At 40.4% G+C, this 25,338-nt stretch overlaps 1 protein-coding gene across 2 annotated transcripts in view; it reads right to left on the minus strand.

Annotated features, from left to right (window-relative positions):
* The window catches only part of TLL1 (tolloid like 1), a gene marked incomplete at both ends in the record, with an annotated part of 266,853 nt that overhangs the window by 8,964 nt on the left and 232,551 nt on the right, over positions 1-25,338 (minus strand). The gene's annotated exons all lie outside the window — the stretch shown is intronic.

Raw genomic sequence — 25,338 nt, forward strand, 5'->3', positions numbered from 1 at the left:
TAATTCCAGGGATTCTAGGTTAATTGCCATTGCCAATTAAGGCTTTTTCCATTCCTCATAAAAGGATCATACATTCAAGAAATAAACTATCACTCCTACTTAAGTCTATAGAGCAAAGCGAAAAAAAATTAAAATAAATTGGAGGAAATATAAAATATGCTTGAAAATGTAATAATTTTGCTACAATCCATACAGCATAAAATATTTGTAGATAAACTTTCTGCATACATGTTTTCTTTTTCTTTTTTATTTTCACGGTACGCGGGCCTCTCAGTGTTGTGGCCTTTCTCTGTTGTGGCCTCTCCCGTTGCAGAGCACAGGCTCCGGACGCGCAGGCCCAGCGGCCATGGCTCACGGGCCCAGCAGCTCTGCGGCATGTGGAATCTTCCCGGACCGGCACACGAACCCGTGTCCCCTGCATTGGCAGGCAGACTCTCAACCACGGCACCACCAGGGAAGCCCATACATGTTTTCTTTAATGCAGTTTTGTGAAGTGATTATAATTCTCAATTTAAAGCATACATTTTGTATTTTGGAAAGAAAAAAGTGACTAAGACTGGTTCTCCCTCACTGTTGATCACATTTATCAATTCCAACCACACTATCATCTGCTCTTATTTCTGACGTTAGAGGAGTAAGGCAAGAAATGAAGGAAGCAATTTATATTACTTAGGGAGTAGGAGAAAAGAGTGAAGAGACAAAAGAAAAGGAAGAGGGTTGATGTCTCATGTCTCATTCCACTGTGCCCTACTTAAAAATATAAATTAAAATGTTATAACTGGAGGTGAGGGGGAAGATGGTGGAAGAGTAAGACGCGGAGATCACCTTCCTCCCCACAGATACATCAGAAATACCTCTACACGTGGAACAACTCCTACAGAACACCTACTGAACGCTGGCAGAAGACCCTAGACCTCCCAAAAGGCAAGAAACTCCCCACGTACCTGGGTAGGGCAAAAGAAAAAAGAATAAACAGATACAAAAGAACAGGGATGGGACCTGCACCAGTGGGACGGAACTGTGAAGGAGGAAAGGTTTACACACACTAGGAAGCTCCTACGTGGGTGGAGAATGTGGGTGGTGGAGTGGGGAGCTTTGGAGCCACAGAGAAGAGCGCAGCCACAGCGGGGCAGAGGACAAAGCGGAGAGATTCCTGCACAGAGAAACGGTGCCGACCAGCATTCACCAGCCTGAGAGGCTTGTCTGCTCACCCCCTGGGGCAGGCGGGGGCTGGGAGCTGAAGTTTGGGCTTCAGTCAGAAAGCAAGGAGAGGAATGGTGGCGTGAACACAGCCTGAAGGGGGCTAGTACGCCACAGCTGGCCGGGAGGGAGTCCGGGAAAAAGTCTGGACCTGCCTAAGAGGCAAGAGACTTTTTCTTCCCTCTTTGTTTCCTGGTGCGCGAGGAGAGGGGATTAAGAGCACTGCTTAAAGGAGCTCCAGAGATAAGCGTGAGCCGTGGCTATCATCGCAGACCCCAGAGATGGGCATGAGACGCTAAGGCTAATGCTGCCACCATCAAGAAGCCTGTGTGCGAGCACAGGTCACTCTCCACACTTGCCCTCCCAGGGGCCTGTGCAGCCTGTCACTGCCAGGGTCTCGTGATCCAGGGAAAACTTCCCCTGGAGAACGCAAGGTGTGCCTCAGGCTGTTGCAACGTCATGCCAGCCTCTGCCACTTCAGGCTCACCCCACATCCGTACCCCTCCCTCCCCCCGGGCTGAGTGAGCCAGAGCCCCCTAATCAGCTGCTCCTTTAAACCTGTCCTGTCTGAGCGAAGAACAGACGCCCTCAGGCAACCTACACACAGAAGTGGGGCCAAAATCAAAGCTGAACCCGGGGAGCTGTGCAAACAAAGAAGAGAAAGGGAAATTTCTCCCAGCAGCCTCAGGAGCAGTGGATTAAATCTCCAAAATCAACTTGATGTGCACTGCATCCGTGGAATACCTGAATAGACAATGAATCATCCCAAATTGAGGCAGTGGACTTTGAGAGCAAGATATATAATTTTTTCCCCTTTTCCTCTTTTTGTGTGTATGTGTATGCTTCTGTGTGAGATTTTGTCTGTATAGCTTTGTTTTCACCATTTGTTCTAGGGTTCTGTCCGACCGTTTTTTTTTTTAATTAATTTTTTTTAATTCTTAATAATTATTTTTTATTTTAATAACTTTATTTCATTTTATCTTAGTTTATTTTATTTTATCCTTTCTTTCTTTCTTTCTTTCTATCTTCTTTCTTTCTTTCTTTCTTTCTTTCTACATTTTCTCCCTTTTATTCAGAGCTGTGTGGATGAAAGGTTCTTGGTGTTCCAGTCAGGCATCAGGGCTGTGTCACTGAGGTGGGAAAGCCACCTTCAAGACACTGGTCCAAAAGAGACCTCCCAGCTCCACGTAATAACAAATGGCGAAAATCTCGCAGAGATCACGATCTCAACACCAAGACAGAAAGTCACTCAACGACCAGCAAGATACAGTGCTGGACACCCTATGACAAACAACTAGCAAGACAGGAACACAACCCCACACATTAGCAGAGAGGCTGCCTGAAATCATAATAAGGCCACAGACACCCCAAAACACACCACCAAAAGTAGACCTGCCCACCAGAAAGACGAGATAGAGCCTCATCCACCAGAACACAGACACTAGTCCCCTTCACCAGGAAACCTACACAATCCACTGAACGAACCATAGCCACTGGGGACAGACACCCAAAACTACGGGAACAACGAACCTGCAGCCTGAAAAAAGGAGACCCCAAAAAAGTAAGATAAGCAAAATGAGAAGGCAGAAAAAAACACAGCAGATGAAGGAGCAAGGCAAAAAACCACCAGACCTAAAAAATGAAGAGGAAATAGGCAGTCTACCTGAAAAAGAATCCAGAATAATGATACTAAATATGATACAAAATCTTGGAAATAGAATAGAGAAAATGCAAGAAACAATAAACAAGGATCTAGAAGAACTAAAGAGGAAACAAGAAATGATGAACAACACAATAAATGAATTTGAAAATACTCTAGAAGGGATCAATAGAAGAATAACTGAGGCAGAATAATGGATAAGTGACCTGGAAATAAAATAGTGGAAATAAATACTGCAGAACAGAATAAATAAAAAAGAATAAAAGACAAGAGGACAGTCTCAGAGACATTTGGGACAACATTAAACACACCAACATTCGAATAATAGGGGTCCCAGAAAAAGAAGAGAAAAAGAAAGGGACTGAGAGAATTTTCAAAGAGATTAGAGTTGAAAACTTCCTTAATATGGGAAAGGAAATAGTTAATCAAGTCCAGAAAGCACAGAGAGTCCCATATAGGATAAAAACAAGGAGAAGCACACCACGACACATATTAATCAAACTGTCAAAAATTAAGTACAAAGAAAACATATTAAAAGCAGCAAGGGAAGAACAAGAAATAACACACAAGGGAATCCCCATAAGGTAAACAGCTGATCTTTCAGGAGAAATACTGCAAGCCAGAAGGGAGTGGCAGGATATATTTAAAGTGATGAAGGAGAAAAACATACAAACAAGATTACTCTACCCAGCAAGGATCTCATTCAGATTTGATGGAAATATTAAAATCTTTACAGTCAAGCAAAAGCTGAGAGAGTTCAGCACCCCCAAACCAGCTTTACAACAAATGCTAAGGAACTTCTCTAGGCAAGAAACACAAGAGAAGGAAAAGAGCTCCAATAACAAACCCAAAACAATTAAGAAAATGGGAATAGGAAGATACATATTGATAATTACCTTAAGTGTAAATGCATAAATGTTCCCACCAAAAGACACAAACTGGCTGAATGCAAACAAGAACAAGACCAATATATATGCTCTCTACAAGAGACGACTTCAGACCTAGGGACATGTATAGACTGAAAGTGACGGGATGGAAAAAGATATTCCATGTAAATGGAAAACAAAAGAAAGCTGGAGTAACAATTCTCATATCACACAAAATAGACTTTAAAATAAAGACTATTAGAAGAGACAAAGAAGGACACTACATAATGATCAGGGGATCGATCCAAGAAGAAGATATAACAATTGTAAATATTTATACACCCAATATAGGAGCACCACAATACATACGGCAAATACTAACAGCCATAAAAGGGGAAATCGACAGAAACACAATCATAGTAGGGGACTTTAACACCCCACTTTCACCAATGGACAGATCATCCAAAATGAAAATAAATAAGGAAACACAAGCTTTAAATGATACATTATACAAGATGGACTTAATTGATATTTATAGGACATTCCATTCAAAAACTACAGAATACATATTTTTCTCAAGTGGTCATGGAACAGTCTCCTGGATAGATCATACCCTGTGTCACAAATCAAGCCTTGGTAAATTTAAGAAAATTGAAATCGTATCAAGTATCTTTTCCAACCACAACGCTATGAGACCAGATATCAATTACAGGAAAAGATCTGTAAAAAATACAAACACATGGTGGCTAAACAATACACTACTTAAATAATCAAGTGATCACTGAAGAAATCAAAGAGGAAATCAAAAAATACTTAGAAACAAATGACAATGGAGACACAATGACCCAAAACCTATGGGATGCAGAAAAAGCAGTTCTAAGAGGGAAGTTTACAGCAATACAATCACACCTTAAGAAACAGGGCACATATCAGATAAACAACCTAACCTTGCACCTAAAGCAATTAGAGAAAGAAGAACAAAAGCCCCCCAAAGTTAACAGAAGGAAAGATGTCATAAAGATCAGATCAGAAATAAATGAAAAAGAAATGAAGGAAATGATAACAAAGACTGATAAAACTAAAAGCTGGTCCTTTGAGAAGATAAGCAAAATTGATAAACCATTAGCCAGACTCATCAAGAAAAAAAGGGAGAAGACTCAAATCAATAGAATTAGAAATGAAAAAGGAGAAGTAACAAGTGACACTGCAAAAATACAAAAGATCATGAGAGATTACTACAAGCAACTCTATGCCAATAAAATGGACAACCCAGAAAAAATGGACAAATTCCTAGAAATGCACATCCTGTCAAGACTGAATCAGGAAGAAATAGAAAATATGAACAGACCAATCACAAGCACTGAAATTAAAACTGTGATTAAGAATCTTCCAACAAACAAAAACCCAGGACCAGATGGCTTCACAGGCGAATTCTATCAAACATTTAGAGAAGAGCTAACACCTATCCTTCTCAAACTCCTCCAAAATATAGCAGGGGGAGGCACACTCCGAAACTCATTCTATGAGGCCACCATCACCCTGATGCCAAAACCAGACAAAGATGAGACAAAGAAAGAAAACTACAGGCCAATATCACTGATGAACATAGATGCAAAAATCCTCAACCAAATACTAGCAAACAGAATCCAACAGCACATTAAAAGGATCATACAGCATGATCAGGTGGGGTTTATTCCAGGATGCAAGGATTCTTCAATATACACAAATCAATTAACGTGATACACCATATTAACAAAGTGAAGGAGAAAAAGCATATGATCATCTCAATAGATGCAGAGAAAGATTTTGACAAAATTCAACACCCATTTATGATAAAAAAAACCCTGGAGAAAGTAGACATAGAAGGAACTTTTGTCAACATAATCAAGGCCATCTATGACAAACCCACAGCTAACATCGTCCTCAATGGTGAAAAACTGAAACCATTTCCACTAAGATCAGGAACAAGACAAGGTTGCCCACTCTCAACACTCTTATTCAACATAGTTTTGCAAGCTTTAGCCACAGAATCAGAGAAGAAAAGGAAATAAAAGGAATCCAAATCGGAAATGAAGAAGTAAATCTGTCACTGTTTGCAGATGACATGATACTATACATAGAGAATTCTAAAGAAGCTACCAGAAAACTACTAGAGCTAATCAATGAATTTGGTAAAGTAGCAGGATACAAAATTAATGCACAGAAATCTGTGGCATTCCTATACACTAATGATGAAAATACTGAAAGTGGAATTAAGAAAACACTCCCATTTACCATGGCAACAAAAAGAATAATATATCTAGGAATAAACCTACCTAAGGAGACAAAAGACCTGTATGCATAAAATTATAAGACACTGATGAAAGAAATTAAAGGTGATACAAATCGATGGAGAGATATACCATGTTCTTGGATTGGAAGAATCAACATTGTGAAAATGACTCTAATACCCAAAGCAATCTACCCATTCAATGCACCCCCTATGGAACTACCTCTGGCATTTTTCACAGAACTAGAACAAAAAATTTCAAAATTTGTATGGAAACACAAAAGAACCCGAAGAGTCAAAGCAATCTTGAGAACGAAAAATGGAGCTGGAGGAATCAGGCTCCCTGACTTCAGACTATCCTACAAAGCTACAGTAATCAAGACAGTATGGTGCTGGCACAAAAACAGAAATATAGATCAATGGAACAGGATAGAAAGCACAGAGATAAACCCAGACATATATGGTCACCTTATCTTTGATAAAGGTGGCAGGATTGTACAGTGGAGAAAGGACAGCCTCTTCAATAAGTGGTGCTGGGAAAACTGGACAGGTACATGTAAAAGTATGAGATCAGAACACTCCCTAACACCATACACAAAAATAAGCTCAAAATGGATTAAAGACCTAAATTTAAGGCCAGAAATTATTAAACTCTTAGAGGAAAACATAGGCTGAACCCTCTATGACATAAATCACAGCAAGATCCTTTTTGACCCACCTCCTAGAGAAATGGAAATAAAACCAAAAGTAAACAAATGGGACCTAATGAAACTGAAAATCTTTTGCACAGCAAAGGAAACCATAAAGAGGACCAAAAGACAACCCTCAGAATTGGAGAAAATATTTGCAAATGAAGCAACTGACAAAGGATTAATCTCCAAGGTTTACAAGCAGCTTCTGCAGCTCAATAACAAAAAAACAAACTACCCAATCCAAAAATGGGCAGAAGTCCTAAACAGACGTTTCTCCAAAGAAGATATACAGACTGCCAACAGACACATGAAAGAATGCTCAACATCATTAATCATTAGAGAAATGCAAATCAAAACTACAATGAGATACCATCTCACACTGGTCAGGATTGCCACCATCAAAAAATCTAGAAACAATAAATGCTGGAGAGGGTGTGGACAAAAGGGAACACTCTTGCACTGCTGGTGGGAATGTGAGTTGGTACAGCCACTATGGAGAACAGTGTGGAGGTTCCTTAAATAACTACAAATAGAACTACCATATGACCCAGCAATCCCACTACTGGGCATATAACCTGAGAAAACCATCATTCAAAAAGAGTCATGTACCAAAATGTTCATTGCAGCTCTATTTACAATAGCCAGGAGATGGAAGCAACCTAAGTGTCTATCATCAGATGAATGGATAAAGAAGATGTGGCACATATATACAATGGAATATTACTCAGCCATAAAAAGAAACGGAATTCAGTTATTTGTAGTGAGGTGGATGGACCTAGAGTCTGTCATACAGAGTGAAGTAAGTGAGAAAGAGAAAGACAAATACCGTATGCTAACACATATATATGTAATCTAAGAAAAAAAATGTCTTGAAGAACCTAGGGGTAAGATGGAAATAAAGATACAGACTTACTAGTGAATGGACTTGAGGATATGGGGATGGGGAAGGGTAAGTTGTGACAATGTGAGAGAGTATCATGGACATATATACACTAGCAAACGTAAAATAGATACCTAGTTGGAAGCAGCCACATAGCACAGGGAGATCAGCTCGGTGCTTTGTGACCACCTAGAGTGGTGGGATAGGGAGGGTGGGAAGGAGGGAGATGCAGGAAGGAAGAGATATGGGAACAGATGTATATGTATAACTGATTCACTTTGTTATAAAGCAGAAACCAGCACACCATTATAAAGCAATTATACTCCAATAAAGATGTTAAAAAATGTTATAACCAATAAGCATTAGTGAATCACTATTTGCTATAATTATTATGAGTAAAAAGGAATATATACTTCATTCAACCAATGACTATGGCTAGTTCAAAAAAGATTAAATACAGCACAAAGAATATCAGCGGAAACAAACACAGTTCAGAAAAATACAGTGAACAAGGAGAGTTTAGAAGAGTTTATTTAATCTGAAGCCCAACATTCAAAGTACACCACCACCAAACGGTTTGTCACTTATTAGTCTCTGTAATCTAGTGGCAGAGAATGAAGCAGAGTAGACGCACAGTGCATGGACTATAAAGGACACTGAATGGATTGTTGGCTGGATGTCTGTATAAGGCTGTCCATTCATCTACCTAATTACCTAAACCCAGTTTATGGCCAATCCCATGAATGGAAACAACGTAGACATGACAAACCAAAACTTCTGGTTATCTGCCACTCATAAGATGGTACTCAGTCAGCTTCTATTATCTTTGTGTACACATAAACAGTCTTAATATCAGTTTGTAACTGTTAAGAAAGCAGTAAGTGAAAATCAGCTTAACTGCACCGAGTTTGTTTTAGCTAAATATGCAACCAAGCTTCTATATAATAAGATAAATATTGTTTTAAAAGAAATATAACAATATCTGAAAACTGTTGCATGTTGAATAATTGTCTCTTTTGAATGGGCTTTAGAACCATTCATCTATAAATATAAAGAGCAGAGAAGCCTACTGTGTACAAGAAAAAATTTTAAGAATGATGGGGATAATGGCATTCTAAAGCTTATCCTTTAAGTAAAAGTTAATAATGGGATCAGAATTTACAGACCACACATGTTCAGTCCATTGATTGGCCCATTGAAAACTAAGTGAATGAGATAACTAAGTGGCTACTTCATTCTCTAATGAAATAACTGCAGGATTTCTGGAGTAAATCATAACATATTTTACAGAGCAGAGCAATACAACACAAGGTGGCATTGAACTAGTGGACTGGGGGCATGCTGACACCTGGTATGGAGTCCATTGGCTCCAGCTTTTTATCAAATTACTAATGGAATCAGACTGACTCTATAAGAGACAGATTAGGCAAAGCTTTTGTAGATGACACATTCTCAATGATGCAAATAACTCGCATTCATTAAAATACTGTTGAATTTTCTTCTTGGAATAAGTAGCAGCTTGTTAGGTCAGCTGCAAAGATTGGGTGGTCCTTTTGGTCCTTTTCCAGAAGTCAGCTTAACCAAATGCTCCACCACACACAAACAAAATGTGACAAATTCACATGCTGAGATCTCATAAATCGGCCCTGTAATATCATAGAGACATCCACGTAGAGACCCCTCCATATATAGTGACTTTGCCTTAATAGAAAATATTTCTAGGCCATAGAACGGTATTATAGGAGTCCATGGGAAAATAGAAAATCTTAAAAACAGTTTTTAGAGTTCCCAAAGATAACGTGAGATACACAATTTATTACTTTATTCTATCACACATTCTAAGCCATGAATCTCTGTCTAAATGATGCAGAATGTGAAAATTTCCAGCCACCAGGAACCAATGGCACAGAAACCTCTTCCTAGAAGACACTTAGATTCCCCCAAAAAATTCACCCAATGTCCTTCAACTTTACAATGGAGACAGAACAGAAAAGCTGATGTGTGGAGCTCTAAGGAAGTCTGATTTCTGCTGAAACACTGCCTTCTTTTTGGGGGACTTTTAAATATTTTTCTTAAGTGTTTACACTCAGACTTTACAGAAAGTTTGGTATTCGAACATTTAAACCTTACTCACTCCATGATTATATTTCTATGATTTTAAGGTTCATAATCCAGGTTTCAGAAAGACTAAAAAGAGTGAATGACTGTAAGTTCTAGTAAGAAATTCTAATGCATTTAAGGAGTTTCATTCAAAAGGAATAAAATTGAACTTTCATTTTAAGCTTTGGAAAGAATAACTGTGTGTTTCTGGAACATCCAAGCAAGTCTAATCTACCTTCCTGGGCACCAGCCAAGCTTCCATATGCAGCTCCCTCATATGAACATCTGTAGAGGTACTTTTACTGAAAATACAGGCACTGGCTAAAGGATAAGGCCATTCAATGTCACATTTACAAGGGACATGATACATTCACAAGGGACAAGATAATAAAATGATAATGCTTAATGTGGAAATAAAATCTAGCTAAGATTTAAACTAAGAGAATTAAAGAGACTGATACAATGTGAGCAGTTGTGAGATGAAATTCAGAGCTCCCGAGTTCTAGTCATCTTTCACCTTTTCCTCCCTTGGTGAGAACTATTATTTGGTTTCCCACAAGACGTTGGAAGGATTGGAGGCCACTGGAAAAAAAAAAAGGCACAGTGGAATATAAACCCCAGGCTTCTGATTCAAAAGACCTTTCTTTCCCATGAATACTCTATAACAGTGATCAAATATACTTATAATGGATTTATGGTGAAGAATTATATAACACTTGTGGGTGTTTTGTTTTCCAAATGTCCCATATATGAAGCTGTAAATTACAACTATATTACTTAGCAGAGCTTTAGGATATGATAAATAAAATAAAAATGATGTAAGTGTATTAGCCTATTTTTGTGTGCTCCTATGCCTAGAACTTTATTTCTGTTTCATTTGTTTTATTTTGTTTTTAATGAAGAGTAATTCAGAATATGAAAAAAGTACCAGAAATTTAATGATCAGTTGAGCCTCTCAAAACCAAGACAGGGTGAAGCCAGGAATGATAGAACTTTATCCCTTTATTCATTCAGAACTTTATCCTTCGTCTAGTAGGAAGACTTTTTCCAAGTATCTTTCAACCAAGGTTTCTTTTACTTTAAAACTGTTATCATGCATTTAGCATCTCATGATTAAACACACACACAGACACACACACACAAATACACACTCTAAAAACAAGGCAAATATATTAGTTTCCTATTGCTGCTCTAGCAAATTAACACATACTTAGTGACTCAATACAACACACTTTTCTGGGGACTAGGACAAAGTCATCTTTGGGGAATGGGGAGCATTATTCTGCTACCATAGAAAGTAAGGCCAAATATTTTCACCTTCTGATTCTCAGGGGAAATGAGGACAAACACTTATAACTGCATGATTTCAAACTCTTTTATCCATAACTTTATTAGCTCAGTCAAGAAATGAAGTCCCATATAGGAAATCTGTCTTGAAGTCTGCTTTTTTGTAATTAAACTTTTACTGGAACACAACCATGTCCATTCATTTGTGCATTGACTGGCCTCACCCAGCAACAAACAGGCTGCCTAAAGACCTCCTGAGCCCACAGCCCACTGGACACAGCCCTGCCCAGTAGATGGCCAGGACCCAGCTCTACTCACCAGTGAGGAGGCACCAGCTTCAGAATCCACTGGGCCCTAGTGCTGCCCTCCAGGAAGGCTGGCATAGCCTCTGGATCAGCCTCACCCACCAGGGAGCAGAAAACAGATGTAAGAAAATCACAATCCCATAACCTGTGGACTTAACCTGCCCACAGCAGGACAGACCCTGCCCTGGGACCAGCTGGGCCCTGACCCTGCCCAGTAGCAGGCCAGCACAAACTCCAGAACACCCCAGACCCAGTACCCACCTGTGTTTCAGGAACTGCCCCCACCCCTCCCACTAGTGATCTTATATCAGCTCTGGGACTCCTGGGCCCTGTAACCAGACTCCAGAACCTAATTCTGCCTGCCAGTAGTCCAGCACTAACACCAGGACCTGGTTTCACCTATCAGTGTGTGGGCAACAGCCCCGGAGTCTTATGGACCCTAACTCTTCCCATTAGTGAGCCAGCACTAGTCTTGGGGCCCCCCGGGGTTCTGCAGCTAGCTGCCTTGTGACCAGGCCCCACCAACCAGCAGCTGGCAGCCTCCACACAAGACAGGTCCAAGCCACCAACCAGACCAGGGGCCAATCAAGCCTAACAGTCCACCCACATAGTCAGCCTGCCACAACTGAAGGACCCACACAGGCCTAATAGGGAGAACTCCTAGAGCATATAGCTTGGGTGACAAGAAGAGAGCACACTGCTGGGACACAGGACATCTGCAAAAGTCCCCTTCTCCAAGATGAGGAAAAGTAACCAACCTACTAGATACATAAAAATAAAAATAAAAACAGCAACTTAGGCAAAATGAAGTGACAGAGGAACATGTTCCAGATGAAGGAACAAAATAAAAACCCCAGAAGAACTAAATGAAGTGGATCTAGGCAATCTACCTGAGAAAGGGTTCAAGGTAGTGATTGTAAAGATAATCAAAGAACCTGGGAGGAGAGTGATGCACAAAACGAGAAGTTAGAAGGTTTAAACAAGGAGTTAGAACAAAAACCAGAGATGAAAAATATTAAAACTGAAATGAAAAATACACTAGAAGGAATCAAGTGTAGACTAAATGATAGAGAAACAGATCAGCAAGCTGGAAGACAGAGTAGTGGAAATCACTGAGGATGAAGAGAGAAAAGAAAAAAGAATGAAAAGAAATGAGGACAGTTTAAGAGACTCCTGGAACAACATCAAGTGTACTAATATTTGCATTACAGTCTCAGAAGAAGAGAAAGGGGCTGCTAATGAATTTTAAGACATAATAGCTGAAAACTTCCCTAACATGGGAAATAAAACAGTCATCCAAGTCCAGGAAGTGCAGAGTCACATATAGGATTAACCCAAAGAGGAACACACCAAACGCTCCAAAACACATTGTAATTAAAATGACAAAAAGGGGGTCTTGAGAAGATGGCGGAAGAGTAAGATGCAGAGATCACCTTACTCCCCACAAGATACATTAGAAATATACACGTGGAACTGCTCCTATAGAACACATACTGAACGCTGGCAGAAGACCTCAGACCTCCCAAAAGGCAAGAAACTCCCCACGTACCTGGGTAGGATAAAAGAAAAAAGAAAAAAACAGAGACAAAAGAATAGGGATGGGGGGCTTCCCTGGTGGCGCAGTGGTTGCGAGTCCGCCTGCCGATGCAGGGGACGCAGGCTCGTGCCCCGGTCTGGGAGGATCCCACATGCTGCGGAGCGGCTGGGCCCGTGAGCCATGGCCGCTGAGCCTGCGCATCTGGAGCCTGTGCTCCGCAACGGGAGAGGCCACAGCAGTGAGAAGCCCGCGTACCACAAAAAAAAAAAAAAAAAAAAAAAAAAGAAAAAAGAATAGGGATAGGACCTGCACCAGTGGGAGGGAGCCATGAAGGAGGAAAGGTTTCCACACATTAGGAAGCCCCTTTGCAGGTAGAGACTGTGGGTCACGGAGAGGGGAGCTTTGGAACCGCGGAGTAGAGCGCAGCCACAGGGACGGCAAAGTGGAGATTCCCGCACGGAGTATTGGTGCCGAGCAGCACTCACCAGCCCAAGAGACTTGTCTGCTCACCCCCCGGGGCGGGTGGGGGCTGGGAGCTGAGGCTCAGGCTTCCGTCGGTTCGCAGGGAGAGGACAGAGGTTGGCGGCGTGAACACAGCCTGAAGGGGGTTAGTGCACAACAGCTAGCCGGGAGAGAGTTCGGGAAAAACTCTGGACCTGCCTAAGAGGCAAGAGACTTTTTCTTGCCTCTTTTTTTCCTGGTGCGAGAGGAGAGGGGATTAAGAACGCTGCTTAAAGGAGCTCCAGAGACGGGCGCCAGCAGGGGCTATCAGCGAGGACCCCAGAGACGGGCATGAGACACTAAGGCTGCTGCTGCACCCACCAAGAAGCCAGTGTGCAAGCACAGGTCACTATCCACACCTCACCTCCCTGGAGCCTGTGCAGCCCGCCACTGCCAGGGTTCCGTGATCCAGGGACAACTTCCCCAGGAGAACGCACAGCATGCATCAGGCTGCTGCAACGTCACACTGGCCTCTGCTGCCGCAGGCTCGCCCTGCATCCGTACCCCTCCCTCTCCCCTGCCTGAGTGAGCCAGAGCCCCTGAATTAGCTGCTCCTTTAACTGCATCCTGTCTGAGTGAAGAACAGACGCCCTCAGGTGACCTACATGAAGAGGCGGGTCCAAATAAAAAGCTGAGCCCCAGGAGTTGTGCGAACAAAGAAGAGAAAGGGAAATCTCTCCCAGCAGCCTCAGAAGCAGCGGCTTAAAGCTCCACAGTCAACTTGATGTACTCTGCATCTGTGGAATACCTGAATAGACAACGAATCATCCTAAATTGAGGATGTGGACTTTGGGAGCAACATATATTATTTTTTCCCCTTTTTCTCTTTTTGTGAGTGTGTATGTGTATGCTTCTGTGTGTGTGAGATTTTTTCTGTATAGCTTTGGTTTCACCATTTGTACTAGGATTCTATCCATCCATTCTGTTTTACTTTTTTTTTTACATTAAAAATTTTTTTTCATAATTATTTTTTATTTTTTATTTTAATAACTTTATTTTATTTTATCTTTATTTATTTTATCCTCTTTATTTCTTTCTTTCTAATATTTTCCCATTTTATTCTGAGCTGTGTGGATGAAAGGATCTTGGTGCTGCAGCCAGGAGTCAGTGCTGTGCCTCTGACATGGGAGAGCCAACTTCAGGACACTGGTCCACAAGAGACCTCTCAGCTCCACGTAATACCTAATGGCAAAAATCTCCCAGAGATCACCATGTCAACACCAAGACCCAGTTTCACACAATGACCAGCAAGCTACAGTGCTGGACACCCTATGCCAAACAACTAGCAAGACAGGAACAGAGCCCCATCCATTAGCAGAGAGGCTGCCTAAAATCATAAGGCCACAGACACCCCAAAACACACCACCAGACATGGACCTTCCCACAAGAAAGACAAGATCCAGCCTCATCCACCAAAACACAGGCACTAGTCCCCTCCACCAGGAGGCCTACACAGTCCACTGAACCAACCTTAGCCACTATAGACAGAAACCAAAAACGATGGGAACTATGAACCTGTAGCCTGCAAAAAGGAGACCCCAAACACAGTAAGATAAGCAAAATTCGAAGGCAGAAAAACACACAGCAGATAAAGGAGCAAGGCAACAAACTACCAGACTTAACAAATGAAGAGGAAATAGGCAGTCTACCTGAAAAAGAACCCAGAATAATGATACTAAAGATGATCCAAAATCTTGGAAATAGAAGAGAGAAAATGCAAGAAACATTTAACAAGGACTTAGAAGAACTGAAGAGGAAACAAGCAACGATGAACAACACAAAAAATGAAATTAGAAACACTCCAGAAGGGATCAACAGCAGAATAACTGAGGCAGAAGAATGGATAAGTGACATGGAATATAAAATATGGAAATAACTACTGCAGAGCAGAGTAAAGAAAGAAGAATGAAAAGAATTGAAGACAGTCTCAGCGACCTCTGGGACAACACTAAATGCACCAACATTCGAATTATAGGGGTCCCAGAAGAAGAAGAGAAAAAGAAAGGGACTGAGAAAATATTTGAAGAGATTAGAGTTGAAAACTTCCATAATATGGGAAAGGAAATTGTTAGTCAAGGCCAGGAGGCACAGAGAGTCCCATATAGGATAAATCCAAGGAGAAACATGCCAAGACACATATTAATCAAACTGTCAAAAATTAAGTACAAAGAAAACATATTAAAAGCAGCAAGGGAAAAACAAGAAATAACACACAAGGGAACCCCCATAAGGATAACAGCTGATCTTTCAGCAGAAACTCTGAAAGCCAGAAGGGAATGGCAGGACATATTTAAAGTGATGAAGGAGAAAAAACTACAACCAAGATTACACTACCCAGCAAGGATCTCATTCAGATTTGATGGAAATATTAAAACCTTTACAGACAAGCAAAAGCTGAAAGAGTTCAGCACCACCAAACCAGCTTTACAACAAATGCTAAAGGAACTTCTCTAGGCAAGAAAAACAAGAGAAGGAAAAGACCTAAATTAAGAAACCCAAAACAATTAAGAAAATGGGAATAGGAACATACATATCTATAATTACCTTAAATGTCAATGGATTAAATGCTCCCACCAAAAGACACAGACTGGCTGAATGGATACAAAAACAAGACTTGTATATATGCTGTCTACAAGAGACCCATTTCAGACCTAGGGACACATACAGAGTGAAAGTGAGGGGATGGAAAAAGATATTCCATGCAAATGGAAATCAAAAGAAAGCTGGAGTAGCAATTCTCATATCACAGAAAATAGATTTCAAAATAAAGACTATTAGAAGAGACAAAGAAGGACACTACATAATGATCAAGGGATCGATCCAAGAAGAAGATATAACAATTGTAAATATTTATGCACACAACATACGAGCACCTCAGTACATAAGGCAAATACTAACGGCCATAAAAGGGGAAATCAACAGAAACAGAATCATAGTACGGAATTTTAACACCCCACTTTCACCAATGGAGAGATCATCCAAAATGAAAATAAATAAGGAAACACAAGCTTTAAATGATACATTAAACAAGATGGACTTAATTGATATTTATATGACATTCCATCACAAAACAACAGGACACATATTTTTCTCAAGTGCTCATGGAACATTCTCCAGGATAAACCATATCTTGGGTCACAAATCAAGCCTTGGTAAATTTAGTAAAATTGAAATCATATCAAGTATCTTTTCCGACCACAAAGCTATGAGACTAGACATGAATTACAGGAAAAGATCTGTAAAAAATACAAACACATGGAGGCTAAACAGTACACTACTAAATAACCAAGTGATCACTGAAGAAATCAAAGGGAAATCAAAAAATAGCTAGAAACAAATAACAATGAAAATACGATGACCCAAAGCATATGGAATGCACTGAAAGCACTTCTAAGAGGGAAGTTTATAGCAATACAATCCTACCTTAAGAAACAGGAAACATCTCAAATAAACAACCTAACCTTGCACCTAAAGCAATTAGAGAAAGAAGAAAAAAAGAATCCCAAATTTGGCAAAAGGAAAGAAATCATAAAGATCAGATCAGAAATAAGTGAAAAAGAAATGAAGGAAACAATAACAAAGATCAATAAAACTAAAAGCTCGTTCTCTGGGAATATAAACAAAATTGATAAACCATTAGCCAGACTTATCAAGAAAAAAAGGAAGACTCAAATCAATATTATTAGAAATGAAAAGGGAAGTAACAACTGACACTGCAGAAATAAAAAAGATCATGAGAGATTACTACAAACAACTCTATGCCAATAAAATGGACAACCTGGAAGAAATGGACAAATTCTTAGAAATGCACAACCTGCCAAGACTGAAACAGGAAGAAATAAAAAATATGAACAGACCAATCACAAGCACTGAAATTGAAACTGTGATTAAAATTCTTCCTACAAAGAAAAGCCCTAGACCAGATGCCTTCACAGAAGAATTCTATCAAATATTTAGAGAAGAGCTTACACTCTTACAAAATATAGCAGAGGGAGGAACACTCCCAAACTCATTCTACAAGGCCACCATCACCCTGATACCAAAACCAGACAAAGATGACACAAAGAAAGAAAACTACAGGCCAATGTGACTGATGAACATAGATGCAAAAATCCTCAACTAAATACTAGCAAACAGAATCTAACAGCACCTTAAAAGGATCATACACCATGATTAAGTGAGGGTTATTCCAGGAATGCAAGGATTCTTCACTATATGCAAAGCAATCAATGTGATACACCATATCAACAAACTGAAGGAGAAAAACCATATGATCATCTCAATAGATGCACAAAAAGCTTTCGACAAAGCTCAACAATTTATGATAAAAGCCATGCAGAAAGTAGGCACAGAGGGAACTTTCCTCAACATAATCAGACCATATATGATAAACCCACAGTCAATATCATCCTCAATGGTGAAAAATTAAAACCATTTCCACTAAGATCAGGAACAAGAAAAGGTTGCCCACTCTCAGCCCTCTTATTCAAACGTAGTTTTGGAAGTTTTAGCCACAGCACTCAGAGAAGCAAAAGAAATAAAAGGAATCCAAATTGGAAAAGAAGAAATAAAGCTGTCACTGTTTGCAGATGACATGATATTATACATAGAGAATCCTAAAGATGATACCAGAAAACTACTGGAGCCAATTGAATTTGGTACAGTAGCAGGATACAAAATTAATGCACAGAAATCTCTGGCAATCCTATACTCTAATGTTGAAAAATCTGAAAGTGAAATGAAGAAAACACTCCCATTTACTGTTGCAAAAAAAGAATAATATATCTAGGAATAAACCTACCTAAGGAGACAAAAGACCTGTATGCATAAAATTATAAGACACTGATTAAAGAAATTAAAGATGATACAAATCGATGGAGAGATGTACCATGTTCTTGGATTGGAAGAATCAACATTGTGAAAATGACTCTACTACCCAAAGCAATCTACAGATTCAGTGCAATCCCTATGAAATTACCACTGGCATTTTTCACAGAACTAGAACAAAAAAATTTCACAATTTTTATGGAAACACAAAAGACCCCGAATAGTCAAAGCAATTTTGAGGACCAAAATGGGAGCTGGAGGAATCAGGGTCCCTGACTTCAGACTATACTACAAAGCTACAGTAATCAAGACAGTATAGTACTGGGACAAAAACAGAAATATAGATCAATGGAACAGGATAGAAAGCCCAGAGATAAACCCACACACTTATGGTCACCTTATCTTTGATAAAGGAGGCAAGAAAATATAGTGGAGAAAAGACAGCCTCTTCAATAAGTGGTGCTGGGAAAACTGGATAGCTACATGTGAAAGTATGAAATTAGAACACTGCCTAACACCATACACAAAAATAAACTCAAAATGGATAAAAGACCTAAATTTAAGGCCAGACCCTATCAAATTCTTAGAGGAAAACATAGGGAGAACACTCTATGACATAAATCACAGCAAGATCCTTTTTGACCCACCTCCTAGAGAAATGGAAATAAAAAGAAAAATAAACAAATGGGACCTAATGAAACTTCAACGATTTTGCACAGCAAAGGGAACCATAAAGAGGACCAAAAGACAACCCTCAGAATTGGAAAAAATATTTGCAAATGAAGCAACTGACAAAGATTAATCTCCAAGTTTTACAAGCAGCTCATGCAGCTCAATAACAAAACAACAAACAACCCAACCCAAAAATGGGCAGAAGATCTAAATAGACGTTTCTCCAAAGAAGATAGACAGATTGGCAACAGACACATGAAAGAATGCTCAATATCATTAATCATTAGAGAAATGCAAATCAAAACTACAATGAGATATCATCTCACACCGGTCAGAATGGCCTTCATGAAAATATCTAGAAACAATAAATGCTGGAGAGGGTGTGGGGAAAAGGGAACACTCTTGCACTGCTGGTGGGAATGTACATTGATACAGCCACTATGGAGAACAGTATGGACATTCTTAAGAAGCTAAAAGTAGAACTACCATATGACCCAGCAATCCAACTACTGGGCATATGCCCTGAGAAAACCATAATTTAAAAAATGTCATGGACACTTGGGTTGTTTACATCTCCTGGCTATTGTAAATAGAGCTGGTGTGAACATTGTGGTACATGACTCTTTTTGAATTATGGTTTTCTCAGGGTATATGCCCAGTAGTGGTATTGCTGGGTATATTGTAGTTCTATTTGTAGTATATTAAGGAGCCTCCATACTGTTCTCCAGAGTGGCTGTACCAACTCACACTCCCATTGGCAGTGCAAGAGTGTTCCTTTTTCTCCACACCTTCTCCAGCATTTATTGTTTCTAGATTTTTTTGATGATGGCCATTCTGACTGGTGTGAGATGATATCTCATTTTAGTTTTGATATGCATTTCTCTAATGATTAATGATGTTGAGCATTCTTTCATGTGTTTGTTGGCAGTCTGTATGTCTTCTTTGGAGAAATGTCTATTTAAGTCTTCTGCCCATTTTTGGATTGGGTTGTAGTATATTACTCAGCCATAAAAAGCAACGAAATTGAGCTATTTATAATGAGGTGGATGGACCAAGAGTCTGTCATCCAGAGTGAATTAAGTCAGAAAGAGAAAGACAAATACCATATGCTAACACATATATATGGAATCTAAGAAAAAAAAAGTCATGAAGAACCTAGGGGTAAAACGGGAATAAAGACACAGACCTACTAGAGAATGGACTTGAGGATATGGGGAGGGGGAAGGGTAAGCCGTGAGAAAGTGAGAGAGTGGCATGGACATATATACACTACCAAACGTAAAATAGATAGCCAGTGGGAAGCAGCCACATAGCACATGGTGATCAGCTTGGTGGTTTGTGACCACCTAGAGGGGTGGGATAGGGAGGGTGGGAGGGAGGGAGACGCAAGAGGTAAGAGATATGGGAACATATGTATATGTATAACTGATTCACTTTGCTATAAAGCAGAAACTAACACACCATTGTAAAGCAATTATACTCCAATAAAGCTGTTAAAAAATGACAAAAAGATAAAGAGAGAATATTAAAAGTTGCAAGGGAAAAGCAACAAATAACATACAAGGGAACTCCCATAAGACTATCAGCTGATTTTTTCAGCAGAAACTCTGCAGATCAGAAGGGTGTGGCACAATATATTTAAAGTGATGAAAGAGAAAAATTTCCACCCAAGAATACTCTACCCAGCAAAGTTCTTGTTCAGATTTGATGGAGAAATCAGAAACTTTACAGACAAGCACAAGCTAAAAGAATTCAGCACCACCAAATCAGCTTTACAATAAATGTTAAAGGAACCTGTCTAGGCAAAAAAGAAAAGGCCACAATTAGCAACAAGAAAATTACAAAATGAAAAAGTTCACCAGTAAAGGCAAACATACAGCAAAGTTAGGAAATCGTACACATACAAGCTAGTAAAGAGTTTAAAAGACAAAACTAGTAAAATCATCTGTATTCAGAGTAAGCAGTTAAGGGATACACAAAAGAATTAGATGTAAAATATGATACCCAAAACAGTAATCATGATGGGAGGAGAGTACAAATGCAGGGATTTTAAAATGCATTTGAAATTAAGAGATCAGCAAATTAAAACAATCACATATATACATAGACTGTTATAAAAAATGTGGTAACTGCAAACCAAAAATCTATAATAGATATGCACACAAAAAAGGAAAAGTTCTCTAAAGACATAATACTAAACACAGTCATCAAATAACAAGAGAAGGGAAAAAAGAAGAAGAAGAAAAAAGACCTACAAAAACAACCCCCCCCAAAAAAAAACCCCAAAACAATTAACAAAGTGGCAACAAAACATGCATATCAATAATTACCTTAAATGTAAATGGACTAATTGCTCCAGGAAAAAGACACAGAGTCGCTGAATGGATATCAAAATAGGACCCATATATTTGCTGCTTACGGGAGACTCACTTCAGATCTAAAGACACACATATACTGGGAATTCCCTGGTGGTTCAGTGGCTAGGACTCTGTGCTTCCAGAGAAGGGGGCCTGGGTTGGAGAATTAACTTCCTGAGAGCCATGTGGCATGGCCAAAAACAAAACAACAACAACAAAAAGGCACACATAGACTGAAAGTGAGGGGATGGAAAAAAGTATTCCATGCAAATGGAAATCAAAAGAAAGCTGGACTGGGCTTCCCTGGTGATGCAGTGGTTGAGAGTCCATCTGCTGATGCAAGGGACATGGGTTCATGCACCGGTCCGGGAAGATCCCACATGCCGTGGAGCGGCTGGGCCCATGAGCCATGGCTGCTGAGCCTACGCCTCCAGAGCCTGTGTTCTGCAACAGGAGAGGCCACAACAGTGAGAGGCCCGTGTACCACAAAAACAAACAAACAAACAAAAGAAAGCCAGAGTAACAATACATATAGCAGACAAAATAGACTTTAAGATAAAGACTGTTACAAGAGACAAAGACACTACGTAATGATGAAGGGATCAGTCAAAGAAAAAGATATAACAATTGTGAATATATATGCACCCAGCATAGGAGCACCTAAATATTGAATATATAGATCAAATATGAACAGACATAAAGGGAGAAATTGACAGTAACCCAACAATAGTAGGGGACTTTAACACCTCACTTACATCAATGGACAGATCATCCAGACAGAAAATGAATCTGGAAACGCTGGCCTTAAATGACCCATTAGAGCAGATGGACTTAATAGATATGTAGAGAACACTCCATCTGAAAGCCACAGAACACATTCTTTTCAAGTGCACATGGAACATTCTCCAGGATAGGTCACATGCTAGCCTACAAAACAAGTCTCAGTAAATTTGAGAAAACTGAAATCATGTCAAGCATGTTTTCAGATCACAACACTTTGAGACTAGAAATGAATTATAAGAAAAAAACTACAAAAAACACAAACACATGGAGGCTAAACAATATGCTACTAAACAATCTGTGGATCACTAAGGATTGAATTTCAAATTGATAAGGCTACACAAAAACTTGATCATGGTTGAATTTTCAATAAAAATAAAAAACATTTAGATTATTATCATAATTATGATTATTATTATGATATCATACAGCAGCATTTATTGGCACTTAATAAAGCACTGTGCCAAATACGTTGTATACAAGTTCATTTTGTATACACACAAAATTCATAAACAGCAACTTCAATTTCCAGATGAAGAAATCATTGTTTTAAAATGATAAGTATCGGGCTTCCCTGGTGGCGCAGTGGTTGGGAGTCTGCCTGCCGATGCAGGGGACGCGGGTTCGTGCCCCACTCCGGGAGGATCCCACATGCCACGGAGCGGCTGGGCCCGTGGGCTGTGGCCGCTGAGCCTGCGCGTCCGGAGCCTGTGCTCCGCAGCGGGAGAGGGCACAGCAGTGAGGGGCCTGCGCATTGCAAAAAAAAATAAATAAAAAAAAAAATAAAATGATAAGTATCTTCTCAAGATAACACAACTAGTAAGTAGAAGTGCTAGGATCTAGACACAAGTCTCTGCTGTATATTTGTTTAATCATTTATTTAATCATTGTAATTTTGTTAGGATGTTATCTTAACAAATGTTCCTAATCATATTAGGAAATATGATTATTTTCCATTTAAATTATTGCATAAGTATACACAGCAATTATGGATCTCTTTCTTCTCTGATGCAGGATGCTATAAGGAAAAATAAGACTTTTCTGTAGAGGCAGAATGCTTGGGCTTGAAGATAGTTAGATCCCTACTACCTTTATAAACTTTCCAAGTCATCTAAACTGCCTGGGACTGCTTCCTTACCTATAAGTGTAATTTATGACATCAACTTCAGGTAATATACAAGATACCACTTTGAAACCATTGGGAACTATCCACACAGTCTTAGCCTAAGTACAGTTTTAAGAGATACAAATGTGCCCAAGCTACATTTTACAATTTGGAGAGCATTTTCAAGAAATGGAAAACTTAAGAACATTCATATTTTTTTTTGTAGAATTTCATATGAGAGAGTGACTATTTTAGAATTTTTAAAAATGACACTCCCAGACACCTGGGGGAAGATGGCGGAAGAGTAAGACGCAGAGCTCACCTTCCTCCCAACAGATACACCAGAAATTCATCTACACGTGGAACAACTCCTACAGAACACCTACTGAATGCTGGCAGAAGACCTCAGACTTCCCAAAAGGCAAGAAACTCCCCACGTAACTGGGTAGGGCAAAAGAAACAAAGAAAAACAGAGACAAAAGAACAGGGACAGGACCTGCACCAGTGGGAGGGAGCCATGAAGGAGGAAAGGTTTCCACACACTAGAAGCCCCTTCGTGGGCGGAGACTGTGGGTGGCGGAGGGGGAAAGCTTCAGAGCCTCTGAGGAGAGCACAGCAACAGGAGTGCGGAGGGCAAAGCAGAGAGATTCCCGCACAGAGGATCGGTGCCGACTGGCACTCAGCAGCCCAAGAGGCTTGTCTGCTCAGCCGCTGGGGCGGGCGGGGCTGGGAGCTGAGGCTCGGGTTTTGGGTTTCAGTTGGAGCACAGGGAGAGGACTGGTGTTGGTGGCGTGAACACAGCCTGAAGGGGTTATGCACCACGGCTAGCCTGGAGGGAGTCCGGGAAAAAGTCTGGAGCTGCCGAAGAGGCAAGAGACGTTTTCTTCCCTCTTTGTTTCCTGGTGCGCGAGGAGAGGGGATTAAGAGCGCTGCTTAAAGGAGCTCCAGAGATGGGCGTGAGCCGCGGCTGAAAGTGTGGACCCCAGAGACGGGCGTGGGACGCTGGGGCTGCTACCGCCACAACCAAGAAGCCTGTGTGCGAAAACAGGTCACTGTCCATGCCCCCTCTCCAGGGAGACTGTGCAGCCCGCCACTGCCAGGGTCCCGGGATACAGGGACAACTTCCCCAGGAGAACGCAAGGGCGTGCCTCGTGCTGGTGCAACGTCACACCGGCCTCTGTCGCTGCAGGCTCGCCCCGCACTCCATACCCCTCCCTCCCCCCGGCCTGAGTGAGCCAGAGTCCCCGAATCAGCAGCTCTTTTAAACCCGTCCTGTCTGAGCGAAGAACAGACGCCCTCCGGCGACCTACACGCAGAGACGGGGCCAAATCCAAAGCTGAGACCCAGGAGCTATGAGAATAAAGAGAAAGGGAAGTCTCTCCCAGCAGTCTCAGGAGCAGCAGATTAAAGCTCCACAGTCAACTTGATGTACCCTGCATCTGTGGAATACATGAATAGACAACAAATCATCCCAAATTGAGGAGGTGGACTTTGAGAACAAGATTTATGATATTTTCCACTTTTCCTCTTTTTACAGTGAATTATCCCAAATTGAGGAGGTGGAATTTGAGAACAAGATTTATGATTTTATCCCCTTTTTCTCTTTTTGTGAATGTGCATGCGTAAGTTCCTGTGTGAGATTTTGTCTGTATAGCTTTGCTTCTACCATTTGTCCCAGGGTCCTATCCGTCCATTTTTTTTTTTTTTTAATTAAAAATTTTTTTTAATAATTATTTTTTTTATTTTAATGCTACTGTATTTTACCATACTTTATTCTATTTATTTCATCTTCTCTCTTTCTCTTTTTCCTACCTTCCCTCCTTCCTCCCTCCCTCCCTCCCTCCCTTCTTTCCTTCCTTCCTTGCTTCCTTCCTTCTTTCTTTCTCTCTTTCTTTCTTTCTTTCTTTCTATTTCTACTAATTTTTTCTTTCTAATTTTTCTCTCTTTTATTCTGAGCCGGGTGGATGAAAGGTTCTTGGTGCTGCAGCCAGGAGTCAGTGATGTGCTTCCGAGGTGGGAGAGCCAACTTCAGGACACTGGTCCACAAGAGAACTCCCAGCTCCACATTACATCAAATGGTGAAAATCTCCAAGAGATATCCATCTCAAGAGCAGCACCCAGCTTCACTCAACGACAAGCAAGGTACAGTGCTGGTCAACCTATGCCAAGCAACTAGCAAGACAGGAACACAACACCACACATTAGCAGAGAGGCTGCCTAAAAATATAATTAGGCCACAGACACCCCAAAACACACCACCAGACATGGAACTGTCCACCAGAAAGACAAGATCGAGCCTC

This window comes from Hyperoodon ampullatus (genome assembly GCF_949752795.1).
Source record: "Hyperoodon ampullatus genome assembly, chromosome: 1".
Lineage (NCBI taxonomy): Eukaryota > Metazoa > Chordata > Mammalia > Artiodactyla > Ziphiidae > Hyperoodon > Hyperoodon ampullatus.